Consider the following 9,182-nt stretch of genomic DNA (forward strand, 5'->3'; position numbering starts at 1 on the left):
CTAACTGCTCCCCTGCCAGCCTGATTGCCCCCAACTGCCCTCCCCTGCCAGCCTGATTGCCCCCAACTGCCCTCTCCTTCTGGCCTGATCACCCACAACTGCTCTCCCCTGCCGGCCATCTTGTGGAGGCCACCTTGTGACCACATGGGGGTGGCCATCTTGTGCGAGGGCATGATGGTCAATTTGCATATTACCTCTTATTATATAGATGGCTGCCTTTTTGTTGTGTCTCCATAGCCAGAGAGATCCCAAGCTCTCCAATGTTTCTTCTGATAAGGTCACTAATATGATTGGATCAGAGCTTACCCTTGGTACCTTATTTAGCCTTAATTACCTTTTTATAGGCCCTATCTTCAAATAAGTCATATGGATTTAGGGCTTTAACATTAATTTTAGGGGGACACAATTTAGTCTATAGCAATTAGTATCATTTATTCAACTTACCCATATGCTACAATCACCCAATACATCTTAATAGTATTACTTTAAGCAAATTTTTATCTTTTAGATCATTTAGAAATACAAATGTAATAATATTTTTATTTTTCTTTATTTGTTCCTTCTCTGATATTCTTCTCTTATTTATGTAGATTAAAGTTCTGTGTGGGTTTTTTAAAATCATTTTTTATGTGCTTAAAGATCTTTTAACATTTCATGAAGGGCAATTTGGCTGAAAATGATTAGTCTGAGAATGTCTTTTTTAAAAATTATCTTTATTGTAGAAAGTATTATAGATGTCCTCATTTCCCCCCCCTTGACTCATTTCTCCTTCACTTTTAAAGACTAATTTCACAAGATATAAAGTTTAGGTTGGCATACTTTTTTCTTCCAACTATTAAATATTTTGACCAACTTTCTTCTTGCCTGGCTTCTAATGAAAACTCTACTACAAATATTGTCCTTTTTTCCTTTTGATTCTTCCACTATTTTCTATTTTGTTTGGTATTTATCCTGCTTGGTGTTCTCTGAGCTTTCATAATATGTGTTTTGGTAACTGCCATTAATTTTAATAGGTGCTCAGCCATCATTATTAAAATTATTTTTTGTTTCATTCTTTTTTTTGTCTTTCATCATTCCAATTATATATATATATACAACTTTTAAAATTGTTCTACATTTTTTTTCTCTTTGTACTTCAATTTGGGAAGTTGTTTATATATAGAATTTATTTTTTAGAACAGTTTCAGTTTCACAGCAAAATTTAGAGGAAGATACACAGAATTCCTACATACACTTTACGTTAGATGCATACAACCTTTCCCGTAATCTATATCACTCACCACAATGGTACATTTGTCATAATATTTGAATGCTCATTGAAACATCATCACCCAAAGTGTGTAGTTTACATTATAGTTTACTGTTGGTAGTTTGAGAACTTTTATTGATATACCTTTAAATTTACTGATTCCTCAGTTGTGTCATCTACTGATGAGCCTATCTAAGGTATTCTTAATTTCCTCACTGTGTCTTTTATTTCTAGCATTTACTTTTGATTCTTTGTTGTAGTCTTCATCTCTCTGTTAATATTACCTATCTGTTATTGCATATTGTCTACTTTTTTCATTGGAGCCTTTAAAATACTAATCATTATTATTTTAAATACCCTAAGTCCAGCATCTGTGTCACATCAGATTCTGTTTCTGGTGATTGCTTTGTCTTTTCAGACAACATTTGTTCTTACCTTTTGGCAGGTCTTTTTGTTGTAGACCAACAAAAGTATTGGATATTGATGTATAGGTTTATATTGGATATAGGAACTGAAGTAAATAGGTTTTTAGTGTGTTTATGTTAATATGACTAGGAGTTGGGTTATGTTTAATGTTTGTTGCAGTTGTAGGTGCCAGGGGCTTTGAATTCCTGTAATATCCTATTATTTATTTCCCCTTGCAGTTCTTTAAGCTATAATCTACCAGAGAAGGAGCATTGGTGTGGTGAGAGTGTGGGGGAGTAGAAGAATTCTAAAATCCAATTAAGTGTCCATCTTTCAGTGTTCCCGAGTCTCTGGACTTTACAAAGGTTTCTGCCTTTCACCCCTCCTCATTTTCCTGATTTCAATGTTCTCAGTCTTCTTGCTTGATATCATGAACCATGCTAATATTTTTTTCCCTATGGGTGAGATAATAAATCTACTGGGGCCTATACTTTGGAAGAATTCCTTTCCCAGTTGGAGTAAGAGTTCATAATTTCAAAATTGTGCTCTGACAAAGTATATCCAAAGAGGGTAGCCCTTTGTTATGGTGAATGCTCTGGACATGTTCCACAATGTTACTCTTCCTCCTTATCCTGGTGGATGCAGTGGGTCTTTTCAGATCTTCACCATAACAATGTGATGGAGTTCATGGAAGGAAAGCTCATGAAAGGATGGGCCCCATAGCCTGAGGCCACCAGGAATTTTTCACTCTCATGTTAGTCCACACTCATTGTGTAGCAATTTTTCAAAATTTCCATTTAATGTTCTTGCTAACGGAGGGCTCTAGCAGCTTCCTCTCTAGGTAAGCAGATCTCAGTTGTGATTCACCTTTCTCCCCACATTTCAGGGCGACAATTTGCCCCTGAGACCTCAGTTATCTTATGGATCCAAAAAAAGTCACTGATTTTCAGTCTCCCAGGTTTTTGCTCCTTGTAAGGATGAGAGTGACCACTCTTAAGCTCTTTATAGTTTAGAATTGAAAGTCGAAGTCCTACCATGCCTCTTTTCCTAAAGTTTTAAAATAAGTTTACAGGAAACAAGAGCTTATCTTCTTTTCATTTTAAATGTTTTGCTCACATTAAAAATATGAACTTTATGCTAAAGAGAAAAATAAATCATTGTGACACTATAAATGGATCTGCAGCAAATTATATTCATTCTTTAACTGTACAACTTAGAGAATACTAGGATGAATTACAGGTGCTGATTCTATAGTTTCACAAATAAATAACAGCCAAAAATAGAATCAGTCACAAACTGGAAACAAAGTATATTAGCATCCCATCATGCCTCTTTTCCTAAAGTTTTAAAATAAGTTTTAGACATTTAAAATGTCTAAGCATTGCCATCTCAGCTAACTTTAGTTCACAATAGCTGAACAGTTCAAGTATGCCATAAGTGATCTATTTTTTTTTTGCATTAAATAATTTGGGGCACACTTCTGCTAATATTTGAATAGAATTTTAAATAGAAATTCTTGCTAAAATGTTCAAGAATATCTAGTGAATGTCTTGAAATGTAACAAATATTTATGCAAATACATGCTTGATTTAGTGTATTAAACACACTTTTTGGTATATGGTATAGCCATTAACTATGATTTACTTCAAAACAGATCTATTAAATCCTTGAGAACTTTGTTGAAGTGTTATTACCCCTTTTCCAAATAAGGCCTAAGTGATTTGGGTTTAAATGCTAGTCTGGTCTAAGGCAGCAGAGGCAATTGAAGTTCGCTGGGTCTGCTATTTAGGGAGAACATCTAGATATTCCATTAATACTTTAGGAATTGACCACAGGGAACAACAGCTTATTTTCTTTTCATTTTAAAGGTTTTTCTCACATTAAAAATATAAACTTTATGCTAAAGAGGAAAATAAATCATTGTGACACTATAAATGGATCTGCAGCAAATTATATTCATTCTTTAACTGTACAACTTAGAGAATACTAGGATGAATTACAGGTGCTGATTCTATAGTTTCACAAATAAATAACAGCCAAAAATAGAATCAGTCACAAACTGGAAACAAAGTATATTAGCATCCCATGATGTTGATTTTTTTTTTGATATTTGAACATATTTAAACTACATTAATAATTTGAGAGATTATCAATGCAGGTACTATAAATAATCTAATGTACACAAACATACTCTTTTAAAAAAATTTATCATAAAGTGCATGGAATAATTACATTATTAAGTGTTAATTTTCCCTTTTATATATTAGCTTGTCTATATTTCAATTTCATTTTCCTATGATTTTAGTTTAGAAATATGATCATTCAAATATAATTTTAAAAATGATCCCACTCTAAAACTTCCAATTTCTTTTTAACAGTGTATCATGCTAAATGTCTAACATGTTTCCAGTACAATTTAGAATCCAATATGGCTAGATTTATTTAGTCTAAATTGCTAATTGGTTCATAATATTAAATCATTAAAGTTTCTTAAGAAGAAAATCCTAATGGAAACCTAGTTAGTATAAAGTCATAAATAGTAATTATTAAATCAATTAAACATTACACCAACCAAAGGTCAAACCACTAACCATTTATTACTGAGACAGAAATTTTATAATTCCTTGAATTATCTCAGTTTTTGTAATGCCACTGAATTTTTACAGGGGAGCACATGTGCTTTGATTTATGACTTAGATTGTAGACATACTTAAGCAAAACATTGTACACTCAGATGATAAAAAATCAAATGGGGGACACATAATAAGAAAATTATGACTAAGTTGATGCATATGTATGGCCACTTTCCGCCTAAAACTCAAGATGCATGAACTTTTCACAGCGACCAACACTTCATCATTTTCAGGCTTGACAATGAGAGTCTCCCCGAAGAAACAAGAAGGGTCTGATGTGCCCAGTTCTAGAATTAGGTTTGACTAGTGATATTCCTCAAAGTCAAATCTTAATTTGTTTCCTGGGCTTTACTGGAAGTTGCTTGATGCATCCTCAGATTCACGTGTGTAGTCTTACCAATGAACCTTTCCAGAATAAGGAGACCGGAGGGAACTTATAAAAGGTTTTGAAAATGAAAATATATGGCAAAGATAACAATTATGGAGAAAAATAATCTTCAACAAATTTGAACTCACACAATGTTTAAGGACTTCAGGAAACAGTAATGCAGTGTTATTTATGGTGTTGTATGCTCAGTAGAAGTTTATATTCAAATCATTTTAGTTCAAGGCAGAGCTCAGTAATGTTTTAATACAATTAGTAAAAATTAATTTTTATAATAAAACAGAACACAGTAGAAGAGCAGGCTGTAATAGAGAATGCCTCACTTTTGCTTCACTGAAAGAACTCAGATGATAAAAAATCAAATGGGGGACACATAATAAGAAAATTATGACTAAGTTGATGCATATGTATGGCCACTTTCCGCCTAAAACTCAAGATGCATGAACTTCTTTTCACAGCGACCAACACTTCATCATTTCAGGCTTGACAACGAGAGTCTCCCCGAAGAAACAAGAAGGGTCTTATGTGCCCAGTTCTAGAATTAGGTTTGACTGGTGATATTCCTCAAAGTCAAATCTTAATTTGTTTCCTGGGCTTTACTGGAAGTTGCTTGATGCATCCTCAGATTCACGTGTGTAGTCTTACCAATGAATCTTTCCAGAATAAGGAGACCGGAGGGGACTTATAAAAGGTTTTGAAAATGAAAATATATGTCAAAGATAACAATTATGGAGAAAAATAATCTTCAACAAATTTGAACTCACACAATGTTTAAGGACTTCAGGAAACAGTAATGCAGTGTTATTTATGGTGTTGTATGCTCAGTAGAAGTTTATATTCAAATCATTTTAGTTCAAGGCAGAGCTCAGTAATGTTTTAATACAATTAGTAAAAATTAATTTTTATAATAAAACAGAACACAGTAGAAGAGCAGGCTGTAATAGAGAATGCCTCACTTTTGCTTCACTGAAAGAAACATATTCACTAGAATGTAGAATTGAAATGTGGCTATGGCCAGTTTGTTAAAGTAATGGCTTCAGAAACATTATTTTGAAAGCATTTCTAGCCTGGGAGCAATAAGGAGGTAATTATAGTTATTCAGAGAGTAGGTAATTATTTTTGACAACATACATACATACATACATACATACATAAATAAACAAACAAACAAACAAATAAATAAATCTAGAATATTGGATAGTTTAGTGTTTGAATTAATATTTTTTGGTAACATTAAAAATGAAGGTGAGAAAAGAGTCAAACTTATCTCATGGGAACTGCTATGCCTTAACAAATTGGAAGGAAAATGAAGATCAGATTTTAAATAAATTGTTTATTGGGATATTTTGATTTTCAGGTGTTGTTGTCTGTTAGAGAATCATTGAGTTCAACATGGTAATTTGCCTCTATTATAGATGATAAATTAAGTCTAAAAGAGACTAAGACTATATAAACTGTGAAGTACTAAGCAGATATTTAAACTAAAAAATTCTGTCTATCACAGCAGTTTTTTCTATTATGCACACTTCTCTTTTTTAGAAATATGTGTGACAGGTAGTATCTCATAAAGGACGTTGCCACTTCTCGGCTCTAAGACCTAAAACAGTGATGGCGAAGCTATGACACGCATGTCAGAGGTGACACGTGAACTCATTTTTTTGGTTGATTTTTCTTTGTTAAATGGCATTTAAATATATAAAATAAATGTCAAAAATATAAATCTTTGTTTTACTATGGTTGCAAATATCAAAAAATTTCTATATGTGACACGGCACCAGAGTTAAGTTAAGGTTTTTCAAAATGCTGACATGCCGAGCTCAAAAGGTTTGCCATCACTGACCTAGAACATCTTAGCCACAGTGAGTTTTAGTGTATTTGCATGTTAAAATGTGGATAAGGACACCCATTCATAAGCTTGTTGAAATAATTATATGTGATAATGTAATAAAGTAATATGAAAACAGAATAAATTTATATAATACTGGAAAATAAGTGGCTCTACCCACTGACCATTAATATCAAAGATTTTTTGCTAGACTGAGTGCATATGTCATGATATTGAATGGTGATATCAACCTTTGATTCAAACACATCTACCTATCACTGTGAAAACAAAATAAGATCCTGTTACACCTATTTGGAGGTAACAGAGATGAATACAGTATGATACTTGTTGATTTTTTGATATTTTAACAGATTTAAACTACATTAATAATTTGAGAGATATAGCATTTCACTATATCAGTGGTTTTCAAAATGATCTGCTCTTTGCTTGTATAGCAGTCAAGTACCTAAGAAGCTATAGATAATCACATCGTATGTTTAGAAAATGGATGAAAGGTACATGTAAAAATAAAGATAGAAATTGTGACCTTCCCCTGACATGACTTTTTCTTAATACAACAGGGCTAATACACATTTCAGCAGCTCCAGGATAGAGGTTGAATATGGTCTTATTACATATGGGTAATAGAAGCTGGCCCTGGTGCAAAGGACTTTCTAGAAACAGGAGAGTCTACACAGAGAAAACAGTGACTACTAGAACCGCCATTGGTTCAGTTACCTGCCTCTTCCTTTCAAGAGGCTGGGTTACTTAATGAGCTGGTAGTACACACTGGCATCACTTCCTAGTAAGGCATCACTTCCTCATTTCCTTACCATTTTAGGGAAAGAAAGGGAAGAAAACTTACCAGACTTGGTATTTGTTTCTAGGGGTTACTCAATAATCTTCCCTACCTTACTTCTCCCAAGACAGACAAACCTCTTTGCTTGTAGGGAAATAGTGATATCCTTCTAGTCACATGTCACATTATGTAGTAGTAATAAGCATACCTTTGGTCCCAGACAACCTGGGTATGGATCTCCGATCTGCCACTAATTAATAGGTGTTTACCTTTAGATAAGATATTTAAATTTACTAACCCATAATTTGTTTGTAAAAAAAAGGGGTAATAAAATAATATAAAAATGACACCGCATGGGTTACTCTGTAAAATAAATAGGATATTCATGTAAACATTGGTATATAGTATAACACATAATATACAGTTACTGAATATTAATTTATATATCAGAATTATTACCCAGGGAAAATTGAAATTTATTTCTTACAGGGAGAGCCACCACTATGTATATGAGTCAACTTTTCTGCTCACTGTCATTTCAGTCACATGAATAGTCTTTTTGTGGACCTTTGAGCCTCTGCTCACCACCCAACCCAAAAGCCAATGCCATATATTATTGAAATTCTTATAGCAGTACTCCACTTTTAGGTATCAAATTCTGCTCTAGTTATACATTGGTGGGTAATAAACTATCACAAAACATAGTGCTTTAAAACAGCAATTAATTTATCATTATCTTTCACACTTTGTGTTTTGATTGGACTCCCTAGTGGTTTTTTTTTGAGATCTTGTACATAGTTGTAGTCATCTGAAGTCTTGACTGGGCAGTAGCTCTCAGATGACTCATTCACATGGCTGGTGGCCAAAACCTCAGCTAGGTATGTTGATTGAACCATACCTTTTATTTATTTATTTATTTATTTATTTATTTATTTATATTACATTCAGAGAGAAGGGAGGAGAGAGAGATAGAAACAAATGATGAGAGAGAGTCATTGATAGGCTGCCTCCTACATGCCCCACACTGGGGATTGAGCCCACAACCCAGGCATGTGCCATGACTGAGAATCAAACCATGACCTCCTGGTACATAGGTCAATGCTCAACCACTGAGCTATGCCAACTGGACAGAACCATAGCTTTTTAGTTTGATCTAGTCCCATTCATTTATTTTCACCTTTATTTCTCTTGCCTTTGGGGTTCAATAAATAAAAACTTATGGACACAGACAACACTGTGTTGGTTACCAGAAAAAAGGAGATTGGGGAAGTTGTAAAGGGTAAAAAAGGTCAAATATATGGTGACAGAAGATTTGGCTTTGTGTGGTGGACACACAATGCAATGTACAAATGATGTATCATAGAATTTTACATTTGAAAGCTATACAATCTTATTATCCAAAGTCACATCAATAAATTTAATTTAAAAATAGTCACCCAGGATGGCTAGATCCAGGACAGAAGGGGATGGTATGGCAAGAAACAGACCTGAAAAGGTGGGAATGTAAGTTACATCACAGAGGGTCTTATAAGCCAACTTAGGTGGTTTTGTCTTTTACTGAAAATAGTAGGGTGCTATTACAAAATAAGAAAGTCAGATTTAGATTTCAAAATAATTTTTACATTTCCAATATAAAGAATGGAAAGGGAGGTACTAAAGGAATGAGAATAAAGAGATCAAGATGTTGTTAATAATATAGATGGCTTAGAGTTCAGTATTTATAGTGGATATAGGTAAATAGATTTGTGCATGTATTGAATATGTTTTATCACTGTATTGAACACCAAATTTAGGTGCCTTCCTAAATTCCTCCCAATGCTTACATTCTGTAGGACCAGACTTATTACTTACTAGAGTCCTGGTGCATGAAATTTGTGCATGGTGGG

The sequence above is a fragment of the Myotis brandtii genome, unplaced genomic scaffold (genome assembly GCF_000412655.1).
Source record: "Myotis brandtii unplaced genomic scaffold, ASM41265v1 scaffold479, whole genome shotgun sequence".
NCBI lineage: Eukaryota > Metazoa > Chordata > Mammalia > Chiroptera > Vespertilionidae > Myotis > Myotis brandtii.